The sequence below is a fragment of the Schistocerca cancellata genome, chromosome 2 (assembly GCF_023864275.1).
Source record: "Schistocerca cancellata isolate TAMUIC-IGC-003103 chromosome 2, iqSchCanc2.1, whole genome shotgun sequence".
Taxonomy (NCBI): domain Eukaryota; kingdom Metazoa; phylum Arthropoda; class Insecta; order Orthoptera; family Acrididae; genus Schistocerca; species Schistocerca cancellata.
The window spans coordinates 2121821-2141624 of NC_064627.1; positions in this window are offsets into that span (position 1 = coordinate 2121821).

Sequence of the window (19804 nt, forward strand, 5' to 3'; positions counted from 1 at the left end):
TCTCCATGGGTCGATTGCTGCCTCGGGCACCTAATGGCCGTTCTGCTGTGAGTCAAAGATTTTCGAATCGGACGAAAAACTGATAGTGAATTGTAACATTCAGGGCCACCTAATGACGATGGACCACGCAAATTGCGTCCCGATTCAATACATCGTCCTCCAGCCGAGTTGACTCCATGGGTCTATTGCTGCCTCGGGCACCTTATGGCCGTTCTGCTGTGAGTCTAGATTATCTAATGGGACGAAAAACTGATAGTGAATTGTAACGTTCAGGGCCTCCCAATGACGATGGATCACTCAAATTGCGTCCCGATTCAATACATCGTCCTCCAGCAGACTTGTCTCCATGGGTCGATTGCTGTCTCGGGCACCTAATGGCCGTTCTGCTGTGAGTCAAAGATTTTCGAATCGGACGAAAAACTGATAGTGAATTGTAACGTTCAGGTCCTCCTAATGACGATGGAACATTCAAATTGCGTCCCGATTCAATACATCGTCCTCCAGCAGACATGTCTCCATGCGTCTATTGCTGCCTCGGGCACCTTATGGCCGTTCTGCTGTGAGTCAAAGATTTTCGAATCGGACAAAAAACTGATAGTGAATTGTAACGTTCAGGGCCACGTAATGACGATGAATCACTCAAATTGCGTCCCGATTCAATACATCGTCCTCCAGCCGACTTGACTCCATGGGTCTATTGCTGCCTCGGGCACCTTATGGCCGTTCTGCTGTGAGTCTACATTATCGAATGGGACAAAAAACTGATAGTGAATTGTAACGTTCAGGGCCTCCTAATGACGATGGATCACTCAAATTGCGTCCCGATTCAATACACCGTCCTCCAGCCGACTTGACTCCATGGGTCTATTGCTGACTCGGGCACCTTATGGCCGTTCTGCTGTGAGTCTAGATTATCGAATGGGACGAAAAACTGATAGTGAATTGTAACGTTCAGGGCCTCCTAATGACGATGGATCACTCAAATTGCGGCCCGATTCAATACATCGTCCTCCAGCAGACTTGTCTCCATGTGTCGATTGCTGCCTCGGGCACCTTATGGCCGTTCTGCTGTGGGTCAAAGATTTTCGAATCGGACGAAAAACTGATAGTGAATTGTAACATTCAGGGCCACCTAATGACGATGGACCACGCAAATTGCGTCCCGATTCAATACATCGTCCTCCAGCCGAGTTGACTCCATGGGTCTATTGCTGCCTCGGGCACCTTATGGCCGTTCTGCTGTGAATCTAGATTATCGAATGGGACGAAAAACTGATAGTGAATTGTAACGTTCAGGGCCACCTAATGACGATGGATCACTTAAATTGCGTCCCGATTCAATACATCGTCCCCAGCCGACTTGTCTCCATGGGTCTATTGCTGCCTCGGGCACCTTATGGCCGTTCTGCTGTGAGTCTAGATTATCGAATGGGACGAAAAACTGATACTGAATTGTAACGTTCAGGGCCACCTAATGACGATGGATCACTCAAATTGCGTCCTCATTCAATACATCGTCCTCCAGCAGACTTGACTTCATGTGTCTATTGCTGCTTCGGGCACCTAATGGCCGTTCTGCTGTGAGTCAAAGATTTTCGAATCTGACGAAAAACTGATAGTGAATTGTAACTTTCAGGGCCACCTAATGTCGATGGATCTCTCAAATTGCGTTCCGATTCAATACATCGTCCTCCAGCAGACTTGTCTCCATGGGTCGATTGCTGCCTCGGGCACCTTATGGCCGTTCTGCTGTGAGTCAAAGATTTTCGAATCGGACGAAAAACATATAGTGAATTGTAACGTCCAGGGCCACGTAATGACGATGGATCACTCAAATTGCGTCCCGATTCATTACATCGTCCTCCAGCCGACTTGACTCCATGGGTCTATTGCTGCCTCGGGCACCTTATGGCCGTTCTGCTGTGAGTCTAGATTATCGAATGGGACGAAAAACTGATAGTGAATTGTAACGTTCAGGGCCTCCTAATGACGATGGATCACTCAAATTGCGGCCCGATTCAATACATCGTCCTCCAGCAGACTTGTCTCCATGTGTCGATTGCTGCCTCGGGCACCTTATGGCCGTTCTGCTGTGGGTCAAAGATTTTCGAATCGGACGAAAAACTGATAGTGAATTGTAACATTCAGGGCCACCTAATGACGATGGACCACGCAAATTGCGTCCCGATTCAATACATCGTCCTCCAGCCGAGTTGACTCCATGGGTCTATTGCTGCCTCGGGCACCTTATGGCCGTTCTGCTGTGAATCTAGATTATCGAATGGGACGAAAAACTGATAGTGAATTGTAACGTTCAGGGCCACCTAATGACGATGGATCACTTAAATTGCGTCCCGATTCAATACATCGTCCCCAGCCGACTTGTCTCCATGGGTCTATTGCTGCCTCGGGCACCTTATGGCCGTTCTGCTGTGAGTCTAGATTATCGAATGGGACGAAAAACTGATACTGAATTGTAACGTTCAGGGCCACCTAATGACGATGGATCACTCAAATTGCGTCCTCATTCAATACATCGTCCTCCAGCAGACTTGACTTCATGTGTCTATTGCTGCTTCGGGCACCTAATGGCCGTTCTGCTGTGAGTCAAAGATTTTCGAATCTGACGAAAAACTGATAGTGAATTGTAACTTTCAGGGCCACCTAATGTCGATGGATCTCTCAAATTGCGTTCCGATTCAATACATCGTCCTCCAGCAGACTTGTCTCCATGGGTCGATTGCTGCCTCGGGCACCTTATGGCCGTTCTGCTGTGAGTCAAAGATTTACGAATCGGATGAAAAACTGATAGTGATTTGTAACATTCAGGGCCACCTAATGACGATGGACCACACAAATTGCGTCCCGATTCAGTACATCGTCCACTAGCCGACTTGACTCCATGGGACTATTGCTGCCTCGGGCACCTTATGGCCGTTCTGCTGTGAGTCTAGATTATAGAATGGGATGAAAAACTGATAGTGAATTGTAACTTTCAGGGCCACCTAATGTCGATGGATCTCTCAAATTGCGTTCCGATTCAATACATCGTCCTCCAGCAGACTTGTCTCCATGGGTCGATTGCTGCCTCGGGCACCTTATGGCCGTTCTGCTGTGAGTCAAAGATTTTCGAATCGGACGAAAAACATATAGTGAATTGTAACGTCCAGGGCCACGTAATGACGATGGATCACTCAAATTGCGTCCCGATTCATTACATCGTCCTCCAGCCGACTTGACTCCATGGGTCTATTGCTGCCTCGGGCACCTTATGGCCGTTCTGCTGTGAGTCTAGATTATCGAATGGGACAAAAAACTGATAGTGAATTGTAACGTTCAGGGCCTCCTAATGACGATGGATCACTCAAATTGCGTCCCGATTCAATACACCGTCCTCCAGCCGACTTGACTCCATGGGTCTATTGCTGCCTCGGGCACCTTATGGCAGTTCTGCTGTGAGTCTAGGTTATCGAATGGGACGAAAAACTGATAGTGAATTGTAACGTTCAGGGCCTCCTAATGACGATGGATCACTCAAATTGCGTCCCGATTCAATACATCGTCCTCCAGCAGACTTGTCTCCATGGGTCGATTGCTAACTCGGGCACCTTATGGCCGTTCTGCTGTGAGTCAAAGATTTTCGAATCGGACGAAAAACTGATAGTGAATTGTAACATTCAGGGCCACCTAATGACGATGGACCACGCAAATTGCGTCCCGATTCAATACATCGTCCTCCAGCCGAGTTGACTCCATGGGTCTAATGCTGCCTCGGGCACCTTATGGCCGTTCTGCTGTGAATCTAGATTATCGAATGGGACGAAAAACTGATAGTGAATTGTAACGTTCAGGGCCACCTAATGACGATGGATCACTTAAATTGCGTCCCGATTCAATACATCGTCCCCAGCCGACTTGTCTCCATGGGTCTATTGCTGCCTCGGGCACTTTATGGCCGTTCTGCTGTGAGTCTAGATTATCGAATGGGACGAAAAACTGATAGTGAATTGTAACGTTCAGGGCCACCTAATGACGATGGATCACTCAAATTGCGTCCTCATTCAATACATCGTCCTTCAGCAGACTTGACTTCATGTGTCTATTGCTGCTTCGGGCACCTAATGGCCGTTCTGCTGTGAGTCAAAGATTTTCGAATCGGACGAAAAACTGATAGTGAATTGTAACTTTCAGGGCCACCTAATGACGATGGATCTCTCAAATTGCGTTCCGATTCAATACATCGTCCTCCAGCAGACTTGTCTCCATGGGTCGATTGCTGCCTCGGGCACCTTATGGCCGTTCTGCTGTGAGTCAAAGATTTACGAATCGGATGAAAAACTGATAGTGATTTGTAACATTCAGGGCCACCTAATGACGATGGACCACACAAATTGCGTCCCGATTCAGTACATCGTCCACTAGCCGACTTGACTCCATGGGACTATTGCTGCCTCGGGCACCTTATGGCCGTTCTGCTGTGAGTCTAGATTATAGAATGGGATGAAAAACTGATAGTGAATTGTAACGTTCAGGGCCACCTAATGACGATGGATCACTCAAATTGCGTCCCGATTCAATACATCGTCCTCCAGCAGATTTGTCTCCATGGGTCTATTGCTGCCTCGGGCACCTTATGGCCGTTCTGCTGTGAGTCAAAGATTTTCGAATCGGACGAAAAACAAATAGTGAATTGTAACGTTCAGGGCCACGTAATGACGATGGATCACTCAAATTGCGTCCCGATTCAATACATCGTCCTCCAGCCGACTTGACTCCATGGGTCTATTGCTGCCTCGGGCACCTTATGGCCGTTCTGCTGTGAGTCTAGATTATCGAATGGGACAAAAAACTGATAGTGAATTGTAACGTTCAGGGCCTCCTAATGACGATGGATCACTCAAATTGCGTCCCGATTCAATACACCGTCCTCCAGCAGACTTGACTTCATAGATCTATTGCTGCCTCGGGCACCTTATGGCCGTTCTGTTGTGATTCAAAGATTTTCGAATCGGACGAAAAACTGATAGTGAATTGTAACTTTCAGGGCCACCTAATGACGATGGATCACTCAAATTGCGTCCCGATTCAATACATCGTCCTCCAGCAGACTTGTCTCCATGGGTCGATTGCTGCCTCGGGCACCTTATGGCCGTTCTGCTGTGAGTCAAAGATTTTCGAATCGGACGAAAAACTGATAGTGATTTGTACCATTCAGTGCCACCTAATGGCGATGGACCACACAAATTGCGTCCCGATTCAGTACATCGTCCACTAGCCGACTTGACTCCATGGGACTATTGCTGTCTCGGGCACCTTATGTCCGTTCTGCTGTGAGTCTAGATTATAGAATGGGATGAAAAACTGATAGTGAATTGTAACATTCAGGGCCACCTAATGACGATGGACCACGCAAATTGCGTCCCGATTCAATACATCGTCCTCCAGCCGAGTTGACTCCATGGGTCTAATGCTGCCTCGGGCACCTTATGGCCGTTCTGCTGTGAATCTAGATTATCGAATGGGACGAAAAACTGATAGTGAATTGTAACGTTCAGGGCCACCTAATGACGACGGATCACTTACATTGCGTCCCGATTCAATACATCGTCCCCAGCCGACTTGTCTCCATGGGTCTATTGCTGCCTCGGGCACTTTATGGCCGTTCTGCTGTGAGTCTAGATTATCGAATGGGACGAAAAACTGATAGTGAATTGTAACGTTCAGGGCCACCTAATGACGATGGATCACTCAAATTTCGTCCTCATTCAATACATCGTCCTTCAGCAGACTTGACTTCATGTGTCTATTGCTGCTTCGGGCACCTAATGGCCGTTCTGCTGTGAGTCAAAGATTTTCGAATCGGACGAAAAACTGATAGTGAATTGTAACTTTCAGGGCCACCTAATGACGATGGATCTCTCAAATTGCGTTCCGATTCAATACATCGTCCTCCAGCAGACTTGTCTCCATGGGTCGATTGCTGCCTCGGGCACCTTATGGCCGTTCTGCTGTGAGTCAAAGATTTACGAATCGGATGAAAAACTGATAGTGATTTGTAACATTCAGGGCCACCTAATGACGATGGACCACACAAATTGCGTCCCGATTCAGTACATCGTCCACTAGCCGACTTGACTCCATGGGACTATTGCTGCCTCGGGCACCTTATGGCCGTTCTGCTGTGAGTCTAGATTATAGAATGGGATGAAAAACTGATAGTGAATTGTAACGTTCAGGGCCACCTAATGACGATGGATCACTCAAATTGCGTCCCGATTCAATACATCGTCCTCCAGCAGATTTGTCTCCATGGGTCTATTGCTGCCTCGGGCACCTTATGGCAGGACTACTGTGACTCAAAGATTTTCGAATCGGACGAAAAACTGATAGTGAATTGTAACGTTCAGGGCCTCCTAATGACGATGGAACACTCAAATTGCGTCCTGATTCAATACATCGTCCTCCAGCAGACATGTCTCCATGCGTCTATTGCTGCCTCGGGCACCTTATGGCCGTTCTGCTGTGAGTCAAAGATTTTCGAATCGGACGAAAAACATATAGTGAATTGTAACGTTCAGGGCCACGTAATGACGATGGATCACTCAAATTGCGTCCCGATTCAATACATCGTCCTCCAGCCGACTTGACTCCATGGGTCTATTGCTGCCTCGGGCACCTTATGGCCGTTCTGCTGTGAGTCTAGATTATCGAATGGGACAAAAAACTGATAGTGAATTGTAACGTTCAGGGCCTCCTAATGACGATGGATCACTCAAATTGCGTCCCGATTCAATACACCGTCCTCCAGCAGACTTGACTTCATGGATCTATTGCTGCCTCGGGCACCTTATGGCCGTTCTGTTGTGATTCAAAGATTTTCGAATCGGACGAAAAACTGATAGTGAATTGTAACTTTCAGGGCCACCTAATGACGATGGATCACTCAAATTGCGTCCCGATTCAATACATCGTCCTCCAGCAGACTTGTCTCCATGGGTCGATTGCTGCCTCGGGCACCTTATGGCCGTTCTGCTGTGAGTCAAAGATTTTCGAATCGGACGAAAAACTGATAGTGATTTGTACCATTCAGTGCCACCTAATGGCGATGGACCACACAAATTGCGTCCCGATTCAGTACATCGTCCACTAGCCGACTTGACTCCATGGGACTATTGCTGTCTCGGGCACCTTATGTCCGTTCTGCTGTGAGTCTAGATTATAGAATGGGATGAAAAACTGATAGTGAATTGTAACGTTCAGGGCCACCTAATGACGATGGATCACTCAAATTGCGTCCCGATTCAATACATCGTCCTCCAGCAGACTTGTCTCCATGGGTCTATTGCTGCCTCGGGCACCTTATGGCCGTTCTGCTGTGAGTCAAAGATTTTCGAATCGGACTAAAAACTGATAGTGAATTGTAACATTCAGGGCCACCTAATGACGATGGACCACACAAATTGCGTCCCGATTCAGTACATCGTCCTCCAGGCGACTTGTCTCCATGGGTCGATTGCTGCCTCGGGCACCTTATGGCCGTTCTGCTGTGAGTCAAAGATTTTCGAATCGGACGAAAAACTGATAGTAAATTGGAACGTTCAGGGCCTCCTAATGACGATGGAACACTCAAATTGCGTCCCGATTCAATACATCGTCCTCCAGCGGACTTGTCTCCAAGGGTCTATTGCTGCCTCGGGCACCTAATGGCCGTTCTGCTGTGAGTCAAAGACTTTCGAATCGGACGAAAAACTGATAGTGAATTGTAACTTTCAGGGCCACCTAATGACGATGGATCACTCAAATTGCGTCCCGATTCAATACATCGTCCCCCAGCAGACTTGTCTCCATGGGTCTATTGCTGCCTCGGGCACCTTATGGCCGTTCTGCTGTGAGTCTAGATTATCGAATGGGATGAAAAACTGATAGTGAATTGTAACGTTCAGGGCCACCTAATGACGATGGATCACTCAAATTGCGTCCCGATTCAATACATCGTCCTCCAGCAGACTTGTCTCCATGGGTCTATTGCTGCCTCGGGCACCTTATGGCAGTCCTGCTGTGACCCAAAGATTTTCGAATCGGACGAAAAACTGATAGTGAATTGTAACGTTCAGGGCCTCCTAATGACGATGGAACACTCAAATTGAGTCCCGATTCAATACATCGTCCTCCAGCAGACTTGTCTCCATGGGTCTATTGCTGCCTCGGGCACCTTATGGCCGTTCTGCTGTGAGTCAAAGATTTTCGAATCGGACGAAAAACTGATAGTGAATTGTAACTTTCAGGGCCACCTAATGACGATGGACCACGCAAATTGCGTCCCGATTCAATACATCGTCCTCCAGCCGAGTTGACTCCATGGGTCTATTGCTGCCTCGGGCACCTTATGGCCGTTCTGCTGTGAATCTAGATTATCGAATGGGACGAAAAACTGATAGTGAATTGTAACGTTCAGGGCCACCTAATGACGATGGATCACTTAAATTGCGTCCCGATTCAATACATCGTCCCCAGCCGACTTGTCTCCATGGGTCTATTGCTGCCTCGGGCACCTTATGGCCGTTCTGCTGTGAATCTAGATTATCGAATGGGACGAAAAACTGATAGTGAATTGTAACGTTCAAGTACACCTAATGACGATGGATCACTCAAATTGCGTCCTCATTCAATACATCGTCCTCCAGCAGACTTGACTTCATGTGTCTATTGCTGCTTCGGGCACCTAATGGCCGTTCTGCTGTGAGTCAAAGATTTTCGAATCGGACGAAAAACTGATAGTGAATTGTAACTTTCAGGGCCACCTAATGACGATGGATCTCTCAAATTGCGTTCCGATTCAATACATCGTCCTCCAGCAGACTTGTCTCCATGGGTCGATTGCAGCCTCGGGCACCTTATGGCCGTTCTGCTGTGAGTCAAAGATTTACGAATCGGATGAAAAACTGATAGTGATTTGTAACATTCAGGGCCACCTAATGACGATGGACCACACAAATTGCGTCCCGATTCAGTACATCGTCCACTAGCCGACTTGACTCCATGGGACTATTGCTGCCTCGGGCACCTTATGGCCGTTCTGCTGTGAGTCTAGATTATAGAATGGGATGAAAAACTGATAGTGAATTGTAACGTTCAGGGCCACCTAATGACGATGGATCACTCAAATTGCGTCCCGATTCAATACATCGTCCTCCAGCAGATTTGTCTCCATGGGTCTATTGCTGCCTCGGGCACCTTATGGCAGGACTACTGTGACTCAAAGATTTTCGAATCGGACGAAAAACTGATAGTGAATTGTAACGTTCAGGGCCTCCTAATGACGATGGAACACTCAAATTGCGTCCCGATTCAATACATCGTCCTCCAGCAGACATGTCTCCATGCGTCTATTGCTGCCTCGGGCACCTTATGGCCGTTCTACTGTGAGTCAAAGATTTTCGAATCGGACGAAAAACTGATAGTGATTTGTAACATTCAGCGCCACCTAATGACAATGGACCACACAAATTGCGTCCCGATTCAATACATCGTCCTCCAGCAGACTTGTCTCCATGGGTCGATTGCTGCCTCGGGCACCTTATGGCCGTTCTGCTGTGAGTCTAGATTATCGTATGGGACGAAAAACTGATAGTGAATTGTAACGTTCAGGGCCTCCTAATGACGATGGATCACTCAAATTGCGTCCCGATTCAATACATCGTCCTCCAGCAGACTTTTCTCCATGGGTCGATTGCTGCCTCGGGCTCCTAATGGCCGTTCTGCTGTGAGTCAAAGATTTTCGAATCGGACGAAAAACTGATAGTGAATTGTAACATTCAGGGCCACCTAATGACGATGGACCACGCAAATTGCGTCCCGATTCAATACATCGTCCTCCAGCCGAGTTGACTCCATGGGTCTATTGCTGCCTCGGGCACCTTATGGTCGTTCTGCTGTGAATCTAGATTATCGAATGGGACGAAAAACTGATAGTGAATTGTAACGTTCAGAGCCACCTAATGACAATGGATCACTCAAATTACGTCCCGATTCAATACATCGTCCTCCAGCCGACTTGACTCCATGGGTCTATTGCTGCCTCGGGCACCTTATGGCCGTTCTGCTGTGAGTCTAGATTATCGAATGGGACGAAAAACTGATAGTGAATTGTAACGTTCAGGGCCTCCTAATGACGATGGATCACTCAAATTGCGTCCCGATTCAATACATCGTCCTCCATCAGACTTGTCACCATGGGTCGATTGCTCCCTCGGGCACCTAATGGCCGTTCTGCTATGAGTCAAAGATTTTCGAATCGGACGAAAAACTGATAGTGAATTGTAACGTTCAGGGCCTCCTAATGACGATGGATCACTCAAATTGCGTCCCGATTCAATACATCGTCCTCCAGCAGACTTGTCTCCATGGGTCGATTGCTGCCTCGGGCACCTAATGGCCGTTCTGCTGTGAGTCAAAGATTTTCGAATCGGACGAAAAACTGATAGTGAATTGTAACGTTCAGGGCCACCTAATGACGATGGATCACTCAAATTGCGTCCCGATTCAATACATCGTCCTCCAGCAGACTTGTCTCCATGGGTCGATTGCTGCCTCGGGCACCTTATGGCCGTTCTGCTGTGAGTCTAGATTATAGAATGGGATGAAAAACTGATAGTGAATTGTAACGTTCAGGGCCACCTAATGACGATGGATCACTCAAATTGCGTCCCGATTCAATACATCGTCCTCCAGCAGACTTGTCTCCATGGGTCTATTGCTGCCTCGGGCACCTTATGGCAGGCCTGCTGTGACTCAAAGATTTTCGAATCGGACGAAAAACTGATAGTGAATTGTAACGTTCAGGGCCACCTAATGACGATGGATCACTCAAATTGCGTCCCGATTCAATACATCGTACATCGTCCTCCAGCCGACTTGACTCAATGGGTCTATTGCTGCCTCGGGCACCTTATGGCCGTTCTGCTGTGAGTCTAGATTATCGAATGGGACGAAAAACTGATAGTGAATTGTAACGTTCAGGGCCTCCTAATGACGATGGATCACTCAAATTGCGTCCCGATTCAATACATCGTCCTCCAGCAGACTTGTCTCCATGGGTCGATTGCTGCCTCGGGCACGTAATGGCCGTTCTGCTGTGAGTCAAAGATTTTCGAATCGGACGAAAAACTGATAGTGAATTGTAACATTCAGGGCCACCTAATGACGATGGACCACGCAAATTGCGTCCCGATTCAAATACATCATCCTCCAGCCGAGTTGACTCCATGGGTCTATTACTGCCTCGGGCACCTTATGGCCGTTCTGTTGTGAATCTAGATTATCGAATGGGCCACCTAATGACAATGGATCACTCAAATTGCGTCCCGATTCAATACATCGTCCTCCAGCAGACTTGACTTCATGGGTCTATTGCTGCCTCTGGCACCTTATGGCCGTTCTGCTGTGAGTCAAAGATTTTCGAATCGGACGAAAAACTGATAGTGAATTGTAACGTTCAGGGCCTCCTAATGTCGATGGATCACTCATATTGCGTCCCGATTCAATACATCGTCCTCCAGCAGACTTGTCTCCATGGGTCGATTGCTGCCTCGGGCACCTAATGGCCGTTCTGCTGTGAGTCAAAGATTTTCGAATCGGACGAAAAACTGATAGTGAATTGTAACATTCAGGGCCACCTAATGACGATGGACCACGCAAATTGCGTCCCGATTCAATACATCGTCCTCCAGCCGAGTTGACTCCATTGGTCTATTGCTGCCTCGGGCACCTTATGGCCGTTCTGCTGTGAGTCAAAGATTTTCGAATCGGACGAAAAACTGATAGTGAATTGTAACGTTCAGGGCCACGTAATGACGATGAATCACTCAAATTGCGTCCCGATTCAATACATCGTCCTCCGGCCGACTTGACTCCATGGGTCTATTGCTGCCTCGGGCACCTTATGGCCGTTCTGCTGTGAGTCTACATTATCGAATGGGACAAAAAACTGATAGTGAATTGTAACGTTCGGGGCCTCCTAATGACGATGGATCACTCAAATTGCGTCCCGATTCAATACACCGTCCTCCAGCCGACTTGACTCCATGGGTCTATTGCTGACTCGGGCACCTTATGGCCGTTCTGCTGTGACTCAAAGATTTTCGAATCGGACGAAAAACTGATAGTGAATTGTAACGTTCAGGGCCACCTAATGACGATGGATCACTCAAATTGCGTCCCGATTCAATACATCGTACATCGTCCTCCAGCCGACTTGACTCAATGGGTCTATTGCTGCCTCGGGCACCTTATGGACGTTCTGCTGTGAGTCAAAGATTTTCGAATCGGACGAAAAACTGATAGTGAATTGTAACGTTCAGGGCCTCCTAATGACGATGGATCACTCAAATTGCGTCCCGATTCAATACATCGTCCTCCAGCAGACTTGTCTCCATGGGTCGATTGCTGCCTCGGGCACCTAATGGCCGTTCTGCTGTGAGTCAAAGATTTTCGAATCGGACGAAAAACTGATAGTGAATTGTAACATTCAGGGCCACCTAATGACGATGGACCACGCAAATTGCGTCCCGATTCAATACATCATCCTCCAGCCGAGTTGACTCCATGGGTCTATTACTGCCTCGGGCACCTTATGGCCGTTCTGTTGTGAATCTAGATTATCGAATGGGCCACCTAATGACAATGGATCACTCAAATTGCGTCCCGATTCAATACATCGTCCTCCACCAGACTTGACTTCATGGGTCTATTGCTGCCTCTGGCACCTTATGGCCGTTCTGCTGTGAGTCAAAGATTTTCGAATCGGACGAAAAACTGATAGTGAATTGTAACGTTCAGGGCCTCCTAATGTCGATGGATCACTCAAATTGCGTCCCGATTCAATACATCGTCCTCCAGCAGACTTGTCTCCATGGGTCGATTGCTGCCTCGGGCACCTAATGGCCGTTCTGCTGTGAGTCAAAGATTTTCGAATCGGACGAAAAACTGATAGTGAATTGTAACATTCAGGGCCACCTAATGACGATGGACCACGCAAATTGCGTCCCGATTCAATACATCGTCCTCCAGCCGAGTTGACTCCATGGGTCTATTGCTGCCTCGGGCACCTTATGGCCGTTCTGCTGTGAGTCTAGATTATCGAATGGGACGAAAAACTGATAGTGAATTGTAACGTTCAGGGCCTGCTAATGACGATGGATCACTCAAATTGCGTCCCGATTCAATACATCGTCCTCCAGCAGACTTGTCTCCATGGGTCGATTGCTGCCTCGGGCACGTAATGGCCGTTCTGCTGTGAGTCAAAGATTTTCGAATCGGACGAAAATCTGATAGTGAATTGTAACGTTCAGGGCCTCCTAATGACGATGGAACACTCAAATTGCGTCCCGATTCAATACATCGTCCTCCAGCAGACATGTCTCCATGCGTCTATTGCTGCCTCGGGCACCTTATGGCCGTTACGCTGTGAGTCAAAGATTTTCGAATCGGACGAAAAACTGATAGTGAATTGTAACGTTCAGGGCCACGTAATGACGATGAATCACTCAAATTGCGTCCCGATTCAATACATCGACCTCCAGCCGACTTGACTCCATGGGTCTATTGCTGCCTCGGGCACCTTATGGCCGTTCTGCTGTGAGTCTACATTATCGAATGGGACAAAAAACTGATAGTGAATTGTAACGTTCAGGGCCTCCTAATGACGATGGATCACTCAAATTGCGTCCCGATTCAATACACCGTCCTCCAGCCGACTTGACTCCATGGGTCTATTGCTGCCTCGGGCACCTTATGGCCGTTCTGCTGTGAGTCTAGATTATCGAATGGGACGAAAAACTGATAGTGAATTGTAACGTTCAGGGCCTCCTAATGACGATGGATCACTCAAATTGCGGCCCGATTCAATACATCGTCCTCCAGCAGACTTGTCTCCATGGGTCGATTGCTGCCTCGGGCACCTTATGGCCGTTCTGCTGTGAGTCAAAGATTTTCGAATCGGACGAAAAACTGATAGTGATTTGTAACATTCAGGGCCACCTAATGACGATGGACCACACAAATTGCGTCCCGACTCAGTACATCGTCCACTAGCCGACTTGACTCCATGGGTCTATTGCTGCCTCGGGCACCTTATGGCCGTTCTGCAGTGAGTCTAGATTATCGAATGGGACGAAAAACTGATAGTGAATTGTAACGTTCAGGGCCACCTAATGATGATGGATCTCTCAAATTGCGTCCCGATTCAATACATCGTCCTCCAGCCGACTTAACTCCATGGGTCTATTGCTGCCTCGGGCACCTTATGGCCGTTCTGCTGTGAGTCTAGATTATCGAATGGGACGAAAAACTGATAGTGAATTGTAACGTTCAGGGCCACCTAATGACGATGGATCTCTCAAATTGCGTCCCGATTCAATACATCGTCTTCCAGCCGACTTAACTCCATGGGTCTATTGCTGCCTCGGGCACCTTATGGCCGTTCTGCTGTGAGTCTAGATTATCGAATGGGACGAAAAACTGATAGTGAATTGTAACGTTCAGGGCCTCCTAATGACGATGGATCACTCAAATTGCGTCCCGATTCAATACATCGTCCTCCAGCCGACTTGACTCCATGGGTCTACTGCTGCCTCGGGCACCTTATGGCCGTTCTGCTGTGAGTCTAGATTATCGTATGGGACGAAAAACTGATAGTGAATTGTAACGTTCAGGGCCTCCTAATGACGATGGATCACTCAAATTGCGTCCCGATTCAATACATCGTCCTCCAGCAGACTTGTCTCCATGGGTCGATTGCTGCCTCGGGCACCTTATGGCCGTTCTGCTGTGGGTCAAAGATTTTCGAATCGGACGAAAAACTGATAGTGAATTGTAACATTCAGGGCCACCTAATGACGATGGACCACGCAAATTGCGTCCCGATTCAATACATCGTCCTCCAGCCGAGTTGACTCCATGGGTCTATTGCTGCCTCGGGCACCTTATGGCCGTTCTGCTGTGAATCTAGATTATCGAATGGGACGAAAAACTGATAGTGAATTGTAACGTTCAGGGCCACCTAATGACGATGGATCACTTAAATTGCGTCCCGATTCAATACATCGTCCCCAGCCGACTTGTCTCCATGGGTCTATTGCTGCCTCGGGCACCTTATGGCCGTTCTGCTGTGAGTCTAGATTATCGAATGGGACGAAAAACTGATACTGAATTGTAACGTTCAGGGCCACCTAATGACGATGGATCACTAAAATTGCGTCCTCATTCAATACATCGTCCTCCAGCAGACTTGACTTCATGTGTCTATTGCTGCTTCGGGCACCTAATGGCCGTTCTGCTGTGAGTCAAAGATTTTCAAATCGGACGAAAAACTGATAGTGAATTGTAACATTCAGGGCCACCTAATGACGATGGACCACGCAAATTGCGTCCCGATTCAATACATCTTCCTCCAGCCGAGTTGACTCCATGGGTCTATTACTGCCTCGGGCACCTTATGGCCGTTCTGTTGTGAATCTAGATTATCGAATGGGCCACCTAATGACAATGGATCACTCAAATTGCGTCCCGATTCAATACATCGTCCTCCAGCAGACTTGACTTCATGGGTCTATTGCTGCCTCTGGCACCTTATGGCCGTTCTGCTGTGAGTCAAAGATTTTCGAATCGGACGAAAAACTGATAGTGAATTGTAACGTTCAGGGCCTCCTAATGTCGATGGATCACTCAAATTGCGTCCCGATTCAATACATCGTCCTCCAGCAGACTTGTCTCCATGGGTCGATTGCTGCCTCGGGCACCTAATGGCCGTTCTGCTGTGAGTCAAAGATTTTCGAATCGGACGAAAAACTGATAGTGAATTGTAACATTCAGGGCCACCTAATGACGATGGACCACGCAAATTGCGTCCCGATTCAATACATCGTCCTCCAGCCGAGTTGACTCCATGGGTCTATTGCTGCCTCGGGCACCTTATGGCCGTTCTGCTGTGAGTCTAGATTATCGAATGGGACGAAAAACTGATAGTGAATTGTAACGTTCAGTGCCTCCTAATGACGATGGATCACTCAAATTGCGTCCCGATTCAATACATCGTCCTCCAGCAGACTTGTCTCCATGGGTCGATTGCTGCCTCGGGCACCTAATGGCCGTTCTGCTGTGAGTCAAAGATTTTCGAATCGGACGAAAAACTGATAGTGAATTGTAACGTTCAGGGCCTCCTAATGACGATGGAACACTCAAATTGCGTCCCGATTCAATACATCGTCCTCCAGCAGACATGTCTCCATGCGTCTATTGCTGCCTCGGGCACCTTATGGCCGTTCTGCTGTGAGTCAAAGATTTTCGAATCGGACAAAAAACTGATAGTGAATTGTAACGTTCAGGGCCACGTAATGACGATGAATCACTCAAATTGCGTCCCGATTCAATACATCGTCCTCCAGCCGACTTGACTCCATGGGTCTATTGCTGCCTCGGGCACCTTATGGTCGTTCTGCTGTGAGTCTACATTATCGAATGGGACAAAAAACTTATAGTGAATTGTAACGTTCAGGGCCTCCTAATGACGATGGATCACTCAAATTGCGTCCCGATTCAATACACCGTCCTCCAGCCGACTTGACTCCATGGGTCTATTGCTGACTCGGGCACCTTATGGCCGTTCTGCTGTGAGTCTAGATTATCGAATGGGACGAAAAACTGATAGTGAATTGTAACGTTCAGGGCCTCCTAATGACGATGGATCACTCAAATTGCGGCCCGATTCAATACATCGTCCCCAGCCGACTTGTCTCCATGGGTCTATTGCTGCCTCGGGCACCTTATGGCCGTTCTGCTGTGAGTCTAGATTATCGAATGGGACGAAAAACTGATACTGAATTGTAACGTTCAGGGCCACCTAATGACGATGGATCACTCAAATTGCGTCCTCATTCAATACATCGTCCTCCAGCAGACTTGACTTCATGTGTCTATTGCTGCTTCGGGCACCTAATGGCCGTTCTGCTGTGAGTCAAAGATTTTCGAATCGGACGAAAAACTGATAGTGAATTGTAACTTTCAGAGCCACCTAATGACGATGGATCTCTCAAATTGCGTTCCGATTCAATACATCGTCCTCCAGCAGACTTGTCTCCATGGGTCGATTGCTGCCTCGGGCACCTTATGGCCGTTCTGCTGTGAGTCAAAGATTTACGAATCGGATGAAAAACTGATAGTGATTTGTAACATTCAGGGCCACCTAATGACGATGGACCACACAAATTGCGTCCCGATTCAGTACATCGTCCACTAGCCGACTTGACTCCATGGGACTATTGCTGCCTCGGGCACCTTATGGCCGTTCTGCTGTGAGTCTAGATTATAGAATGGGATGAAAAACTGATAGTGAATTGTAACGTTCAGGGCCACCTAATAACGATGGATCACTCAAATTGCGTCCCGATTCAATACATCGTCCTCCAGCAGATTTGTCTCCATGGGTCTATTGCTGCCTCGGGCACCTTATGGCAGGACTACTGTGACTCAAAGATTTTCGAATCGGACGAAAAACTGATAGTGAATTGTAACGTTCAGGGCCTCCTAATGACGATGGAACACTCAAATTGCGTCCCGATGCAATACATCGTCCTCCAGCAGACATGTCTCCATGCGTCTATTGCTGCCTCGGGCACCTTATGGCCGTTCTGCTGTGAGTCAAAGATTTTCGAATCGGACGAAAAACATATAGTGAATTGTAACGTCCAGGGCCACGTAATGACGATGGATCACTCAAATTGCGTCCCGATTCATTACATCGTCCTCCAGCCGACTTGACTCCATGGGTCTATTGCTGCCTCGGGCACCTTATGGCCGTTCTGCTGTGAGTCTAGATTATCGAATGGGACAAAAAACTGATAGTGAATTGTAACGTTCAGGGCCTCCTAATGACGATGGATCACTCAAATTGCGTCCCGATTCAATACACCGTCCTCCAGCCGACTTGACTCCATGGGTCTATTGCTGCCTCGGGCACCTTATGGCCGTTCTGCTGTGAGTCTAGATTATCGAATGGGACGAAAAACTGATAGTGAATTGTAACGTTCAGGGCCTCCTAATGACGATGGATCACTCAAATTGCGTCCCGATTCAATACATCGTCCTCCAGCAGACTTGTCTCCATGGGTCGATTGCTAACTCAGGCACCTTATGGCCGTTCTGCTGTGAGTCATAAGATTTTCGAATCGGACGAAAAACTGATAGTGAATTGTAACATTCAGGGCCACCTAATGACGATGGACCACGCAAATTGCGTCCCGATTCAATACATCGTCCTCCAGCCGAGTTGACTCCATGGGTCTAATGCTGCCTCGGGCACCTTATGGCCGTTCTGCTGTGAATCTAGATTATCGAATGGGACGAAAAACTGATAGTGAATTGTAACGTTCAGGGCCACCTAATGACGATGGATCACTTAAATTGCGTCCCGATTCAATACATCGTCCCCAGCCGACTTGTCTCCATGGGTCTATTGCTGCCTCGGGCACTTTATGGCCGTTCTGCTGTGAGTCTAGATTATCGAATGGGACGAAAAACTGATAGTGAATTGTAACGTTCAGGGCCACCTAATGACGATGGATCACTCAAATTGCGTCCTCATTCAATACATCGTCCTTCAGCAGACTTGACTTCATGTGTCTATTGCTGCTTCGGGCACCTAATGGCCGTTCTGCTGTGAGTCAAAGATTTTCGAATCGGACGAAAAACTGATAGTGAATTGTAACTTTCAGGGCCACCTAATGACGATGGATCTCTCAAATTGCGTTCCGATTCAATACATCGTCCTCCAGCAGACTTGTCTCCATGGGTCGATTGCTGCCTCGGGCACCTTATGGCCGTTCTGCTGTGAGTCAAAGATTTACGAATCGGATGAAAACTGATAGTGATTTGTAACATTCAGGCCACCTAATGACGATGGACCACACAAATTGCGTCCCGATTCAGTACATCGTCCACTAGCCGACTTGACTCCATGGGACTATTGCTGCCTCGGGCACCTTATGGCCGTTCTGCTGTGAGTCTAGATTATAGAATGGGATGAAAAACTGATAGTGAATTGTAACGTTCAGGGCCACCTAATGACGATGGATCACTCAAATTGCGTCCCGATTCAATACATCGTCCTCCAGCAGACATGTCTCCATGCGTCTATTGCTGCCTCGGGCACCTTATGGCCGTTCTGCTGTGAGTCTAGATTATCGAATGGGACAAAAAACTGATAGTGAATTGTAACGTTCAGGGCCTCCTAATGACGATGGATCACTCAAATTGCGTCCCGATTCAATACACCGTCCTCCAGCCGACTTGACTCCATGGGTCTATTGCTGCCTCGGGCACCTTATGGCCGTTCTGCTGTGAGTCTAGATTATCGAATGGGACGAAAAACTGATAGTGAATTGTAACGTTCAGGGCCTCCTAATGACGATGGATCACTCAAATTGCGTCCCGATTCAATACACCGTCCTCCAGCCGACTTGACTCCATGGGTCTATTGCTGCCTCGGGCACCTTATGGCCGTTCTTCTGTGAGTCAAAGATTTTCGAATCGGACGAAAAACATATAGTGAATTGTAACGTTCAGGGCCACGTAATGACGATGGATCACTCAAATTGCGTCCCGATTCAATACATCGTCCTCCAGCCGACTTGACTCCATGGGTCTATTGCTGCCTCGGGCACCTTATGGCCTTTCTGCTGTGAGTCTAGATTATCGAATGGGACAAAAAACTGATAGTGAATTGTAACGTTCAGGGCCTCCTAATGACGAT